This window comes from Thamnophis elegans, chromosome 2 (assembly GCF_009769535.1).
Source record: "Thamnophis elegans isolate rThaEle1 chromosome 2, rThaEle1.pri, whole genome shotgun sequence".
Taxonomy (NCBI): Eukaryota; Metazoa; Chordata; class Lepidosauria; order Squamata; family Colubridae; genus Thamnophis; species Thamnophis elegans.
This window is the reverse complement of record NC_045542.1, coordinates 157,893,770-157,909,620: the sequence shown is the minus strand read 5'-3', so window position 1 is coordinate 157,909,620 and position 15,851 is coordinate 157,893,770. Positions and strand designations below refer to the sequence as shown.

Genomic DNA, 15,851 nt, shown 5'->3' with positions numbered 1-15,851 from the left:
CTGGATGCAGAGCCTGAAGTTGGAGTGTTGGAGTGGAGGGCAGGCAGGCAGCCCCTGTGGGACTGCCGCATTGGGGCACTGTGTGCTCTCCAGCCTCTTGCCCATCTCTGCTTCTATGAGCCAGAAAGCCGTAAAAGTCTTAGCCTGTGCCTTTCAGGCCTGCCTCTTGGTTTCTGCACTGATTCGGGCCATCTGCCGCATGCATGCCCCAGCGCAGCCCCAGCACAGGGGCTGCCTGCCTGCCCTCCACTCCAACTTCAGGCCCTGCATCCAGCTTGCAACTGGGCAACGCAACAGTTCCAGACAAGTCTGACCGGCAATCTCATGCTTCGGGCCCTGCAATATAGCCTGTGACCAGGGATGCATTGCCCAGTGCAGCACTCTTCTCTGACGGCCGCCTGCTCACCCACCCGCCAGCCGGACTGGTGAGGAAGCGTGTCACCTTGCACCCATTCTTGGCCTCCTCCTGCCCAGCCGCCAGCTTTTTGACACTAACATAGGCTGGTTGGAGCGAGGGGAACCACAGTAATTGGCTCCCATGGGTGTGAGTGCCAAGGCATAGGTGGAATAAAAGGCTGTGTGTGGCTGTACCGGAAAGAACCAGAGCAGGCGCGTGGATGAGGAGGTGCAAGGCAGCAGCTACTCTTGGCGGTAATTGAACCCACCGCAACAAATTGCCCATACTTCAATTGGCACAGTGGGCTTAGTTAACGGCGAAAAAATCTGCCACCTTGTTCACACCTTCTAATCCAAGCTCTCGAGTGTTGCGCCAACTCTTTCCGCCACAACCTCACACTTTTCTTGCAACTCTAACTACACATTGGCACTCGCAACTGCAGGAGCTGAGCATAACGGTTAGCCTTGCTCCAATCAGCAGCTTCTGCTCAAGTTAAAAAGCTGGTGGCCAGGTGGGAAGAAGTTAAGGATGGGTGCAAGATGACACGCCCCTTCTGGGCCAGTTTGGGAAGGGACTGAAGAGCTGCGCGGGGATGGCTCGCCACCCCCCCCCCAAACTATAGCAAAGCCTTGTAGCTTTTATTTGCTGACTAGCTCCCCTTTCCACACTGTCCTGTTTTTCCTAACAACTAGGCTGGGCAGAAATTCCCAGTGAGGCGTCCCAACCAAGAAGGTTCAGAGTGTATCCCGCGGCTTGCCCACTGCATAAACTGCTCCCGCCCCTTTCAAAATGGCCAACCGGTGCTTCTCTTGGGCGCCTGGTAAAAAGAAAGCAACCGTACAGGAAAAACGTCATGCATAAAAAGAATAGAAAAGGGGGCTGCTGTGTATTCTTTAATGGACTGCTAAATTGGCCATGCCCATCCAGTCACATGATGACCTAGCCACACCCCACCCAGCTGATCCGCCCCCAAGAGTTTGAGGGACAGTGAATTGGCCCCATTTAAAAAGTTTGAGGACCCCTGCTTAATGTGGAGGTAGATGAATGGGAGAGCTTCCATGTGTCTTTGAATAGTGTGGGTGTGCCGATACTCCTATAAGACAGATAGTACAAACATTCTTGATAATTCTCACTTCCTTCTTGTGCTAACCACTCCCAAATAGCATTCCTTTTCCCACCATCAGAACATTCAAAAGGCTTCACTCTTGTATAAATCCTCTGGTGTATCACCAGTTCAAAATTACGACTGAAACTTTTCTCAGTCAGAACATTCAAAGGGTCTTTCTCCAGTGTGAATCCTCTGCTTGCTACAGCTTTTGCCACATTGGAAGAATTGGTAGGGCTTTTCTCTAGTGTGAGCCTTTCCATGAGCAACAGGGAAGCTCTTCTAACTAAGCTTTGCTGCATTGGGAATACTGATATGGCTTTTCTCCAGTGTGGATCCTATTAGGCATAATCGGCTGTGATCTATAATCTTTGCTTTTGCCACAGCAGGCAGATCTGTGGATATTTTTCACCACTGACATTCTTGGATTCTCAAGGACATCAAAAATACTCTCAATCCCTTGTTGGACAGAGCATTGATTCAAGTAACTGTTTCCTTCCTCACAGGACGAGGCCTGCATTACAGTCTGCCTCATCTGACTGTCCAAGTGACCTTTTTGTTTCCACTGACTTCCACATATTTCCCTCTTTTTCTGAAGTAGGAAATTATTCCCCTTGATATTTTCATGTTTCTTCCAGGTACTCTATATTTTGTCCAGCTCAAAAATCTTTTCCTTGCTTTGTCTTTCTTGTCTGTAAGCTGCTGGGAAAGAAACGTTTTGGATATTCCAGAAGAACTAATAAGAGTTTGATTGCTGCCTTGGTTTTCTTTCCATTTTAATGCTGCTTGTGATTCAGTTTTCCACAGTGCTTTATTTGGCTTTCTTTTGCCTGCAAGATTCACATAAAAGGATTAGTTTCATTATGATTTATAAAATGGCTGCACAATATTTTTTTAAACAGCCAAAGTATACATTAAAATAAAAGGCAAAGATGCCAAAATGCTAACTTAACTGCTTACATTCATGATTTACATTTTCAATATACATGTCAAATACCCATTCAGTTACGAAATTTATTTGTTGACTTGGGTCGATCATGAGTTCATAGAATTGCAAAGAGTTATCATAGAATATACTTGGAAGTGCTGGAGACAGATTATACATTTATACATAGCCTTGTTTTCCCCCAAATAAGACCCAGTTTTATTTTCCTTTGTGACCAAAAATAAGCAGCAGGTATTAGTTTCGGGGCATGTCTTATCCGCTTACCTTAGGACCATCGCAGGCAGCCCCCCCATTGCCCTGACACCTGTTGGACTGCCCTGACATCTTCACTGCAAGGAGACTTTTTCAATCTGCCCAGCAGAAGGAACATTGCAGCCACCAGTTTTACATCGTGCAGCACCAATGGGCTTAAATTCGCGGGGGGGGGGGGGGGAGAAGGAACTTGCAGCAGCAGCAGCTGAGATGCTTCAGCCCAGTTGCTTCTCTGCTTCCAGGACTCTCCTCCCACCCGCCCTCAACTCACCTTCCAGCTGTTGCTTCGACCATGGGAAGAGCACAAAAGCCGCTCTGCACACTATACTCTCCTCCCATGAGTGATCCGGAACAGGAAGTTCAGCTGTCCCAACAGTGCTTTTTTCAAAAGGCAACTGAACTTTCTTTCTTCTACTCTTCCCATCACCTTCCAAACTTTCTAGCAATACAGTACTTGATGGTTTTAACTCTTTTAAGCTCAACCACAGGTATTATCCTCTTTCTAGGCACAGGTGTTGCCTGTTTGACCACCATCTCCAGATAAGAGGCAGAAAAACATTCTTCTCCAGTTTCTACCTAAGGCATTTGCAACATGTTTCCACTGATTAAATGCTATCAAATCGTTTTTGACTTCTAGCAACCGATCTTTGTAACTTAGCCTTAAAATGGGATGCTGCTCAGCTTACGAAGATTAGCTATGTGCCAAGCCCTAAAAGTTCAAGAAGGTTTTACAGAATTACACAATCAGCTTTCTTAGAAGTGATTCTCAGTGGAGATCAAAACCTCTCTAATACCCCAACACTTTATTACTGATTTCCTGTGGCTCCCAGGATTTTAGGACATGGCAGCAGCATCAGGCCAGACACTGCAGGGGAACGAGCTTCACTCCTGCTAGCCAGGGCTGCATCCAAGAGCATCAACCATCAAGTTTCATTCTTGGTAGGAAGGAAGGAAGGGAGGAGGAAATTTTATATCTGCTAAATGCCATGTGCAAATTCTGTAAATTTATTTGCACTGAAGTCTCTCATTAGGTCATACACAGAAACATATACAGCAGGGCCTGGAAAATGGAGCCTAAGAAAGACGGCCTGATTGCCTCTATAGGACAGAAGAAATATTTCCCCCTTCCCAAAATGAATGTAAAAAAAGAGGGGCAAAAATAGAATACCGTATATACTCGAGTATAGGCCGACCCGAATATAAGCCGAGGCACCTAATTTTACCACAAAAAACTGGAAAAGTTATTGACTCGAGTATAAGCCTAGGGTGGGAAATGCAGCAGCTACCGGTAAATTTCAAAAATAAAAATAGATACCAATAATGTTTTTGAATATTTATTTCAAAGAAAAACAGTAAACTAGCGGTGTATTCAATGAAATACTTCACTCACCTCATGATGCTGATGTCCCGCTGTGATGATAATGTCCTGTGCAGCCGCGGGAGCGATGTCCCGCCTCCTATGACACACGGCACAGTGATTCCTATCATTGGATCACTGTACCAGAGGAGGTGGGACATCGCTATGTGGCTGCTTGCCATAACAAGGAGGAGGTGGGACATCGTTGCAGAGCGGCAGGAGGGGGAGGAAGGGGAATCGTAAGACAGCCCTGCATTACATTAGAACGTGAGGAGGGGGGATGGTGCGGTGCGCGCTGCGCGGCAAACTGACACAAAGGGAGGGGAAACTCACAGGGGCACTGGGCCATTCACGAGTGTCACCCAGCGGCATGGCCCCGCCCCTTTTTCTCCTCCATTTCGGGCAAATTTTTCACTGACTCGAGTATAAGCCGAGGCGGCTTTTTTCAGCCCAAAAAGTGGGCTGAAAAACTAGGCTTATACTCGAGTATATACAGTAGTCCATCAAACCACATGGCTAACTGATCACCAGGCTATTCTTTTTAGAAAGACAACCTGCAATGCCATTTTTAATGCAGATTTAATAAGGCATGGATGGGGAGGATAGTGGATTTTGATTCTGGAAGCTGTTGTATGGAGATAAGAGAATAAAATAACCCAAAAGGGGATTATTCACCTACACTTTCAATAAAGCACAAATGAAATTCAAGCATTCTCTAAACTCAGCTTCTTTTCCTAATATAGATTACCTTGTGTGCAATAAGGAATGGTTTATGCTTGAAGTAATGTCCACAGACTAGCCAATTCAAAGATTTCTCTCGGGTGTGAGTCCTCTGGTGTATCACCACATTGGAATGATCACTAAAGCTTTTCCCACAGATAGGACATTAAAATGGCTTCTCTCCTGTGTGAGTCCTCTGGTGTCTCATCTGACTGGAATTATCACTAAAACGTTTCCCACAGATAGGACATTCAAAAGGCTTCTCTCCTGTGTGAGTCCTCTGGTGTGTCACCAGGCTAGAATTATTACTAAAGCTTTTCCCACAGGTAGGACATTCAAAGGGTTTCTCTCCTGTGTGAGTCCTCTGATGAATCACCAGGCTTGAATTCTCAATGAAACCTTTCCCACAATCAGGACATTTAAAGGGCCTTTCTCCTGTGTGAATCATCTGATGTCTAACCAATCTGGATTTCTTACTGAAACCTTTCCCACAATCAGGACATTCAATGGCTTTCTCTCCTGTGTGAGTCTTCTGGTGTATCACTAGGTAGGAATTCTGACTGAAACTTTTCCCACAATAGAGACATTCAAAGGGTTTCTCTCCTGTGTGAGTCTTCTGGTGTATCACTAGGTAGGAACTCTGACTGAAACTTTTCCCACAATAGAGACATTCAAAGGGTTTCTCTCCTGTGTGAGTCCTCTGGTGTCTAACCAAGTTGGAATTATCACTGAAACATTTACCACAAGCAGGACATTCAAATGGTTTCTCTCCTGTGTGAGTCCTCTGATGAATCAGCAGATGGGTATTTTGACTGAAACTTCTTCCACAATCAGGACATTCGAATGGTTTCTCCCTTGCATGAGTCCTCTGGTGTCTAACCAAGCTGGAAATATAACTGAAACCTTTCCCACAATCAGGACATTCAAAGGGCCTTTCTCCTGTGTGAATCCTCTGGTGTCTAACCAACCTGGAATTCTGACTGAAACCTTTCCCACAACCAAGACATTCAAAGGGTTTCTCTTCTGTGTGAGTCCTCTGATGAGTCACCAGATTGGTATTCTGACTGAAACCTTTCCCACAGATAGGACATTCAAAGGGCCTTTCTCCTGTGTGAATCCTCTGGTGTGTCACCACGCTATAATTATCAGTAAAGCTTTTCCCACAGATAGGACATTCAAAGGGTTTCTCTCCTGTGTGAGTCCTCTGATGTTTCACCAGGTTGTAATTATGTCTAAAGCTTTTCCCACAGAGAAGACATTCAAAAGGTTTCTCTGCTGTGTGAGTCTTCTGGTGTTTCACCAGGCCGGAGTTATTACTAAAGCTTTTCCCACAGTTAGGACATTCAAAGGGTTTCTCTTCTGTGTGCATGGTCTTGTGTCTCAGGAGGTGGGAATGTGTAATGAAACCTTCCCCACAATTTTGACACTTATAAGGTTTCTCCATGAAGTGAATCCTCTGGTATATTACCAGTCTGGAATTGTCACTTTCGCATAATCAGTACGTTCAAAGGGTTTTTTATTCTGTGTGTGTTTCTGGTGTCTCATGAGATGGAAAATTCCACAGAAGTTTTCACACAATTTGCAAAGTCATACGTTTTCCTCCCTCCTGTGAGTTATCTGATGTAGCACCTTGTTGCCATGCTCACTAAAACATTTACTGAATTGGGAGCTCTTTTGTGGCTTCCCTCTTGTGTTGAGGTGCTTCCATGAACCACAAGGGAGCTGTTGTGACCTCGAGTTTTGCAATATTCGTGTAATTTGTATCGTTTTTCTCCTTTTGGCTCCTTGTGTGTATAATCAGCAGTGATTTGCCATCTATGCTTTTTCCACAATAGGCAAATCTAGGGAGCTTTTCCACAGCTGATATTCTTGAGGAGGTAAAAAATATGGACAATGCCTTGTTTAATGGTGTTTTCATTCAAGCCGTCTTCTTCCTCACAGGGAGAGGCCTGCATTTCTGTCCCTTTTACGTGGGTTTACTATTGATCTTTTCCTCCCAACAGACTTCCAGATATTTCCCTCTTTTGCTGAATGAAAAAAAATCTCCCTTCACTTTTTCACATAATGTATCCTTTCGTTCTGCATAATCTGCTTATTCTTTCTTGATTTTCTCTTTTTGTCTAACAGCCGCTGGTGGAGGATCAGAATTGTATGGTTTTCTGCAGGAAATGGAAAATATTTTGATTTCTGGCTTGATTTCCTTCCCTTTTCAACGTTGCTTGTTATTACAGTTGTCACGAGTGCTCTTATTGCCATCCTGTTTGTCTGTAAGATTCAAAGAAAAGAGCAAATTTAATCTATCTATCTATCTATCTATCTATCTATCTATCTATCTATCTATCTATCTATCTATCTATACATATATAAATGACTGTGTGTGTGTATGTTCCAGCATCTCTGGAACACCTCGAGAAATTTCAACCAAACTTTGTACATAGCTTACTTACTGCCTGGAAACAAACTCTGTGGGGTAAGACACCCCTAACACCCTTCGGGTTGTGTGTGGTGTGTGTGTGTGTGTGTGTGTCTGTCTTGTCTGTGTCTGTGTGTTCTAGCATAATCCGGAACCTCTGGGAGCTAAAATGAAAAGGACTGAATTATACCTATAGTGTTAAGTCACGGTACTTTTGACAATGATAGTGTGCATTTTGGATTCAAGTTCTGTTAAGATACAGCCTGTTGTGCCTTAAAATGGCTTCTACTGTACAGCACAGTGGAGTTGCCATACTCCATAAAAGGGCTCTGTCTAATAGAGGATTTGGATAAATCCATAACCTGGGCTACGCCGGGTTATCAACTAGTTGTTTATAAAATGGTTAGTAATGATGTAAAAAAAGAAAAAAAGTATATATTACAATGAAAAAAAATGCTGATACTAGAATAATTACTTACATTATTGATGATTCATGACACATGGAGTACTATTGAGAACTATGTTCAATTTCACAAATTCTTAGCAATGCAAAGTGTTATCATCAAATATATCTTGAAGTGCTGGGGATAGGATATGTAATTGGAGATATATGCATAGTGAGAAATACAGATACACCCACCTCCATATGTATATATGGAGAAAATCTATGTTTTTCCAGCTTGGAAAAATGTCCCAAAATGGTTAGTCAAACCTTCTGCACTAAATGTAGCGATGTGGGGGCTTAGACTGATGAAATGATGCCGAAAGCATCTGCAAGCTTTGAAGCATCACTTTTGCTCATGGAAGTCCTCAGCTGCAAAAAAGGGCTGAAAATACTGTCTATCCCTCTGGTAACACCCTTGTTCAAGTAGTCCTCACTTAACTTACTGCAATTGGAACTGATATTTATGTCACTAAGCAGCTTAACCATTAAGCATGATACCACATGACGATGCCAACTTCCATCTGTTCCTCTGTAGTTGCTAAGCAAATATACTGTGGGTTATTAAAGGCAATTTCATATGACCGTGGCTTGCAATTTTGTGCCAGTATAGCCACTGATTTTGCTCATCAGAAGCTAGCTGGGAAGGTCACAAATGGGGATCATGAGTGTGGGATGCTGCCGCCATCATAAATATGCAACTATTGGCAGAACCCGAATTGGTGCAACTCCTTTTCCTGCAGCTTCAAAACCACAGTCACTGCTGAAGTGCAGTCACTGAACAAGGGCTGGGATTACCACAAATTTTGTAGACCTGGTGCACGTCTGCTTCTACTGTGCTATAGTAACTTTGAAGGCTTAGGGAAGAAGTGGTAAGTGAGGACTACCTGTACAACCAAAGATCCCCAAAGGTTCTCAATAGCTCTTTCTTAGGAAGTGCTGGATTAAGCAAAATTGAACCTGGTTAATACATAGATGGGACAGGAAATACCATATTTATAGGTGAGACATGGAAATAAAAAGCCTTGTAAATTTTATTCATCTGTCATTTTTAATATGTCTGGATTACAAATTATATCAAGAGGGCAACTTCAAAATATAATGGGAGACTTTAACTACCCTGATATCAACTGGGACACAAACTCTACAGCAAGTAGAATAGATTCCTAACCCAACTTAACTGACAACTTTATCATCCAAATGGTAGAGGAGGGAACTAGAGGAAAAACTATACTCAACCTAATTCTTACTAATAGAGAAGTGATAGAAGGAGGTGAAGTTGTCGTAACCTTGGGCAAGAGTGACCACATTTTACTGAAATTCTATACAATGCAAACACAAGTAATAGAGTATAACCCAACCAGTGTCTTAAACTTCAGAAGAGCTGATTTTAACAAATTCAGAGAGATCCTAAGCAAAATTTCATAGATAAAAACCATAAAGAGAAAACAACTCAAGAAGCGTGGGAAACATTGAAAAATAAGCCCAGACACTATACCGCTAAAAAAGAAAAGCAAGAAATGCAACAAGAACCAGCATGGTTGCAGAGAGATATCTCTGATAAATTAAAAGGCAAAAAGAGTAAGTACAAAAAGTGGAAAGAGGGACACATAACTAAGGCAGAATATCAGCAGATAGCCTGAATCTTTAAAGATCGAATGGAATGGAATGAAATAGAATTCTTTATTGGCCAAGTGTGATTGGTAGCAATTGTTTTTTCTGCAGTTCTAATTACTTCAGTATTTTAACAGAGGGATCTTTTGAGATGCAGTCATTGGTGTATAGAGAGAAGTGGTGAAAGCACACAGCCTTACGGGGGATCCTGTGCTAATTGTACAGGTATTTGATGTGATTTTGCCTAGCTTCACCTGCTGCTTCCTGTCTGTAGTAAGGTTATGATGCATTTACAAATTTGAACAGGTACAGCTATCTGATTTAGTTTAGTTAGAAGAATATCTGGAATAATGGTACTGAATGCTGAGCTGAAGTCTACAAAGAGATCCCTTGCATAGGTCTTTGGAATTCAAGATGTTGTAGGATGTAGTGCAAAACCATATAAACAGCATCATCTGTCGATCTATTTGCTTGGTATGCAAATTGCAGGGGGTCTAACAACGGATCTGTGATTGTTTTCAAGTGGGACAGCAAAGGTTTTCATAACTACAGAGCATCTGTAGTCATTCAGTTCCTTGATGGTAGGCTTCTTTGGCACTGGATGATAGTAGAGCATTTGAAGAAAGAAGGAGCATAATACATCTCTAGTGATTTATTGAAGATTCGGGTGAAGATGGGGGCCAATTGGTCAGCACAGACTTTTAAGCAAGGAGTTAATCTTGTCTGAGCCTGGAGCTTTTCCTGGCTTTTGTCTCTAAAATAGATCTTGCACGTTCCTTTCTGTGATCATTAGGGGTTGTGAACCCAATGGGATGGGGAAATCAACTCACAATGAACAAAGACTTGCAAACAAAATTCAAAAGTTTCAACATATAAATAACAAAAAAAGTAAAGGAAACAGTCGGTCCACTAAAGAGAGAAGATAACGGAAAGTAACAGGCAGTAGAGAGAAATGAGAGCTGCTTAACTCATTCTTGTGCATCAGTCTTCACACAAAAGGAAACTATTGTTCCAACCTACCAAAAACTGTAAAAGACTGACTAGACATAAAAATTAAAATAAGCAAGAAAATGGTAAAATAACACCCATCCTTGATGAATATAGATCAACAGGACCTGGTTTATCAGAAAACCAGGGTTTTGAGGGAGCTGGCAGATGTTATCTCATAACCATTGTATCATATCTTTAAAAAAATATTGGAGCACTGGGAATTGGAAAAGAACTGATGCAGTTCACATCTTCAAAAAAGGAAAACAATATAGACCAAGAAAACTACAGACCAATCAGCCTACCATCAATACCTGGGAAGATACTGGAAAAATAATTAAAAAAACAGATCTGTGAACAACTAGAAACAAATAAAATATAACTAATAGCCAGCACAGGTTTGTTAAAAACAGGCATGCGAAACCAATCTTATTTCATTCGTTGAAGTGACTACATTAGTAGACCAGCAAAATGCTGTGGATTTAGATTTCTGCAAGGCATTTGACAAGTAGACCCACAACCTACTTCTTGGTAACTACATCAATAGCTTCATAAATGACTTAGATGAAAATATAGAAGCAGAATTCATCAAATTTGCACCTGGGCAAAAAAAACCCTAAAGGAACAAGTACTGAGGTGGGTGAAATGAGGACCCAGACTGTGGGGGCAATATGCTGACTCTGTAAACCGCTTAGAGAAGGCTGAAAGCCCTATGAAGCGGTATATAAGTCTAACTGCTATTGCTAAGTACAGATTAGATAAAACCTGGCTCCAAAGCAGTAACTGTGAGAGGGACCTTAGAGTCTTAGTGGATGATCACTTAAATATGAGTAAGCAGTGTGCAGCAGCAGCCAAAAAAAGCTAATGCAATCCTTGGTTATATAAAGAGAGGAATAGAATCAAAATCACATGAAGTATTACTACCACTGGAGACTAAAACATATGAAAGAATGGTTGGAAGATTTGGGTTTGGCTAGTCTAGAGAAAAGAAAGACCAGGGGGGACATGATAGCAGTATTCGGTATTTGAGAGGCTGTCATAAAGACAAGGGGTCAATTTATTTTCCAAAGCACCAGAGGGTAGGACAAGAAACAATGTATGGAAACTAATCAAGGAGAGAAGCAACCTGGAATTGAGGAGAAACTTCCTAACAGTGAGGACAATTAACCAATAGAATAGCTTGCGATAGAAGATAGATTTCTTTATTGTCCGTGTGATTGGACATACAAGGAATTTGTCTTTGGTGCATATGCTCTCAGTGTGCATAAAAAGACAAGATACATTAGTCAAGAATCATAAAGTACCACACTTAGTTATAGGGTACAAATAAGCAATCGCGAAACAATATCAATATAAATCGTAAGGACACAAGCAACAAAGTTACAGTCCTGCAGTTATAAGTGGGAGGAGATGGGTGGTAGGAATGATGAGAAGAGTAATAGCAATAGTAATGCAGCCTTAGTGAATAGTTTGACGTGGTGAGGAATTATTGTTTAGCAGAGTGATGGCATTCGGGGAAAAAAAACTCTTCTTGTGTCTAGTTGTCTTGGTGTACAGTGCTATATAGCACCATTTTGAGGGTGGGAGTTGAAACAATTTATGTCCAGGATGCAAGGGATCTGTAACATTTTCACAGCCCTCTTTTTGACCTGTGCAATATACAGGTCCTCAATGGAAGGCAGGTTGGCAGTACTGTTTTTTCTGCAGTTCTGATTCTCCTCTGAAGTCTATGTCTGTCTTGTTGGTTGCAGAAGCAAACCAGACAGTTATAAAGGTGCAGATGACAAACTCAATAATTCCTCTGTTGAACTGTATCAGCAGCTCCTTGGGCTTCCTGAGTTAGCGCAGAAAGAACAATCTTTGTTGTGCTTTTTTGATGATATTTTGGATGTTAAGTGGAAGTTGGAAGTTATTAGCATTTGTATGCCGCCCACTCCCAGGGGACTCTCCGGAGGCTTCAGAGCGCAAAAAACCGGCCTTATGGGAAAAACAGAAGTCCATTCCCAAACTTCCGGTTTGCCCATAGGGTCGTTTTTCGCCCCTCCTGAGGCTTCAGATTTGTGTGTTGGGTGGTTTTCAGGGAAGCCTCGCGTGCCCTAACAAATGGCTCCGCGTGCCACCTGTGGCCCACATGCCACAGGTTCGGCATCATGGATATAGACTCTTGAAAACTTGTATTTCAAAAGGAGATTGAAAGAGGTGAAAGCTAGTCAAAATGCAAAGCAGGCTCTGAGGGCTCTCAGGCCATACAATCCATGATAAAGGAATTTAGGAACTCTTCCCAACAGTCTGGTGTGGATTCCCACCAATCTGCACATATGAAGATGTTCTCAGGGTCAATATCCGGAATTGCAATCCACATGGCCCGCCCTCCCCTTGCATTCCCCAAGAGGTGAGAATTTCCAGGCATATGAGGTGCCAGCCAACAGTAATAAATCAGACAAAAGGTTATGCAAAAAGGCAAGGCAAGGCAAGAAATAGGATACCTAGGATACACAGAAAGGAGAAAGAACAACATGTATCAAATCCAAACCCACCCACCCTTCTTCTACCAAAGAATTGCAGATACATAAATCTGATAGGCTGATTGGTCTGTAGTTTTGTAGTTTCCTAGGTCTGGTTTTCTTTTTTTTTTTCTTTTTTTTTTGAAGACGGGAATTACATCAGCTCTTTTCCAATCCTCAGGTAATATCCCAGTGTACCCCAGGATTTTTGAAAGATATAGTACAATGGTTCTGAGATAACTTCTCCCAGCTCCCTCAGAACCCTGGTGTTCTGAGAATCAGGTCCTGGTGATTTATGTTCTCATCAAATTTCAGATGACACCAAGCTGGCAGGAATATCCAACACCCCAGATGATAGGGTCAAGATACAGAAGAATCTCAACAGACTTGAACACTGGGCCCTATTTAATAAAATGAAATTCAATGGAGAAAAAAAGAGGTTTTACACTTAACCAAGAAAAACCAATGTACGGGTACAGAATAGGTGGAACCTGGCAGTACCTATGGGAGGTAACATTGAATCCTAGTGGACAATCATTTAAATATGAGCCAGCAGGGTGTTGCAGTGGCCAAAAAGCCAATGCAATCTTAGGCTATAATAACAGAGGGATACAGTCAAGATCAAGTGAAGCGTTAGTTCGAATTTATATTGCTTTGGTAAGACCACACTTAGTACCGCAACTATTATTAAAAAGATGTTGAGACTCCATAAAGACCCCATAGAAGAGTAGCAAGAATGATTAGAGGGCTGGACACTGAAACAAATAAAGACTGGTTGCAGGAATTGGGTATGTCTAATCTAGTGAAAAGAACTGGAGGTGACATGATAGCACTTCCAATACTTGAGGGGTTGCTACAAAGAAAGAGTGGGGGTGTCAACCTATTCTCCAAAGCAACTGAAGATAGAACAAGAAACTGGATGGAGGCAAGGAGATAAGCAGCCTAGAACTAAGGAGAAATTTCCTGACACCCAAAATAATTAACCAATGGAACAGCTTAGCCTTCAGAAGTTGTGGGTGATCCATCACTGGGAGGCTTTTAAGCAGAGACGGACAGCTATTTGTCTGAAATGATATTGGGTCTCCTGCTTGATCAGGGCGTAGGAATAGAAGACCTCCAAGGAACCCTTCAAACTATGTTCCTCTGTTACCACTCCTCTAGTGATGGAGCACTACCAACTCTGGAGAATCAACCTTGGCTTAAAAGAGGCATTTTAATCTATTCACCAGAAGGAAATTGCAGCCACCAGTTTCACAGCATTGCAGCACGTGGGCTTTAATTTGGGGAGGGAAGGAACCTGCAGCAGCAGCAGCTGAGATGCTTCAGCCCAGTTGCTTCTCTGCTTCCAGGCCTTGGAGGAAACCGGAAAAAGCCCGACTTGCTCCCTGACTCTCTTCCCTCCTGCCCTCCACTCACCTTCCAGCTGCTGCTTCGACCATGGGAAGAGCACAAAAGCCGGTCTGCACACCACCTTCCTCCCACGAGTCCTCCGGAACAGGAAGTTCCTCTGCGCTTCTCATCTACTCCAATCCTTTCTAGCAATAAAGTACTCGATGGTTTTTAACTCCTTTGTTATGCACTATGTATTTTAAAGGCATAGATGTTGCTTACCTGATCGCCATCTCCAAGTAGGAGGCAGAAAAACCTCGCTTGTCCCGTCTCTACTACCTAAGGCGTTGCAAGATGTTTTCACTGTTTAATTGCTATGAAGTTGTTTTGACTTCTAGCAACCGACCTTTGCAACTGAGTCAAGTGCAATAGTGAAATGTGATTAACCTTATGAAGATTAACTACGTGCAGAGCCCTAAAAGTTCATGATGTTGTTTTTTTTTTTACAGAATTACAGACTAAGCTTCCTGGGGGTGTCTCTCAATGGAGATCAAAGCCTTTCTACACCCCAAATCTTATAACGTATTAATGTGGCTCCCAAGGATTAAGATAATGTAAAGCTGTCTTCCCAACTCACGGGAGATGTTTCCATTTCTTTCATTCCTCTCTCAGGGCTTCTTTTTAAAATTTACAAATAATCCGTACAAGAGTGGAACAATAATGGGAGCAGAGAACTGGAATTGGAGCTCTACAAATGAATGATCCTGATTTTGCTGAGTTGGAAGACACCAAAGAATTGCAGGTTTGCTCATTTCAGTAACACAATTCTGTGTTAGTCAGTTTTCTACCTTATTTGCAAAGCGGCTCTCAAAAAGAACCAAGTGGGCGTGGTACACCCAGAGCTGCCACTTATTCGCAACAGTCGAGAACCTCTTCACTTGAAGCTCTAAGCTGCAGGGGAGGCAGAGGAGGCTTCTTCCCTCAGTGGTTCTTTTATTTTCTTCCCTCTGGGCGGCTACATCGGTTTTGTCCTTAAAGGCTGCTGCTCTGCGCCTTTTGATCTTTCTTGCGTGCGGAAAAAAGTGACCCTATGAAGGGACCATGCCTGCTACTGACCCTGGAAGCAAGATGCTTCTTTTCCACCCAGCCGCTGGCACAGGGCGCCAAAATGACTCTGGTCGCTGCCCCTATCTTTGCGCATGCACAGCTTTCTTCTCACCAGCTGGAGGACCTTTTGGTGCCCTGTGGCTAGCAGCTGGGTGAAAAAGAAGCCTCTTTGGCTTTCAAAGAGGTGGCTGAGAGCCTTCTTTGCCAGCCAGCTGGCTTTCCAGCTCTGGTCAGTTTTCCGTCCGATGGATGCGAGCAGCAAACGGGATTGGTTTGGGGGGCGTGGCCAGCCTACCAGTACTACCGGTTCAGAGAGCCCGCCCCAATTTTTACTACCGGTTCTACTGAACTTTTCTGAAGCATACTTGATGTCCTTCTAACTGGCTTGTTGTTCTGGAGGTTCCCACAATCAACAGTGTTTCCTCAGAGAAATCACAGATCTTCCCCAGGGAACATACAATAGCAGAAAGCGTGGCACAACAAACCGCGGTCCACTAAAGCGCGCCCGATTAAAGCGCGTACCTGACGTCATCAGCAGCGCGACAAATACGGACCGCGGAGAAAAAAAGGTGCTTTAAAAAGCGCTTTTAAAGCAAGCCGATTCACGTAAAGGTAAGGGTTAGGGTTAGGGTTAGGTTTAGGGTTACATTAAGCGTTAGGGTTAGGGTTAGGGTTAGG

At 42.9% G+C, this 15,851-nt stretch overlaps 1 pseudogene; it reads right to left on the bottom strand.

Moving 5' to 3' along the window:
- Positions 1-1,287: 1,287 nt before the first annotated feature.
- Positions 1,288-14,227, bottom strand: LOC116504768 (annotated as a pseudogene).
- Between the last annotated feature and the right edge of the window lie 1,624 nt (positions 14,228-15,851).